Source organism: Chinchilla lanigera, unplaced genomic scaffold, assembly GCF_000276665.1.
Source record: "Chinchilla lanigera isolate Chin_1 unplaced genomic scaffold, ChiLan1.0 scaffold00040, whole genome shotgun sequence".
In the NCBI taxonomy this organism is placed as follows: domain Eukaryota; kingdom Metazoa; phylum Chordata; class Mammalia; order Rodentia; family Chinchillidae; genus Chinchilla; species Chinchilla lanigera.
Window position 1 is genome coordinate 4893389 of NW_004955441.1, and position 983 is coordinate 4894371.

Consider the following 983-nt stretch of genomic DNA (forward strand, 5'->3'; position numbering starts at 1 on the left):
ACCACATTCAGCATAGAGAATTTGTACCCATACATAATATAACTTGATTCTTTTTTTCCCATTCCCCACCCTCCCTTTAACCTTTCTCCTAAAAAAAATAAGTAAATAAAATTTACTTTTATTCATATAGGCCCTTTATGACTTCATAACTAAGAAATAGTGACAACTGAGAGAAGTAAAACATTGAAAAGAAGTTTTTACTTTGCTTTAGAACATTTACATGACACTTGACCTTAAAATGTCCCATTTTCTTAATTATAATTCCAGAATACAGAGCTTCTGACACTCAGAAGCAATATCGTTAAAAACCAAATCAATTTACCTTAATATGTGTTTAGGTTCAGTATCATTTGCCAAACATTTAAGTGTTTAAATCTGAAAATGGACATTATTATTTCATATTAGATGCATTTTGTAGGATTAAGCATATGTTCCTACAAACTTAAACTTCTACTTTCCATCAACCACTTAATAGTTTCTGCCTCCCTGCGTTGAGTTGTATAGCAAAAAGACAGCTTGCCCCTACACCCCAGAAATTCACAGAATAACGAAGGTAACAGTCAACAGCGAATGACTGAGCTTCGAAGGAAACTGAACACAGCACAGTGGGGTCCTACCCAATGGGAGAACTAGGGAAAAGGCTGATTCTAAGTGGTAGCTTGTGAGACACTGGAAGTAGCACTGAATTTGGGATCTGAAAGATGGATACAACTTTGATACGCAAAGTTATGAGGAAAAAATATATCGTCCAGCAGTTGTACTCCTAGGTATACATCCCCCCAAAAAGAGAACATGTCCACATAAAACTTGTAGTATGGATAATAGTCAAAAAGGGGAAATAACCCAAATGTCTATTAATTGATGAATAGATACATGAAACATGATATAACCATAAAATAGAATATTATTTGGCAATAAAAAGGGTATGATTCATAGGTCCATGCTACAACATTGATGAAACTTAAAAACAATCCTAAAGTTTT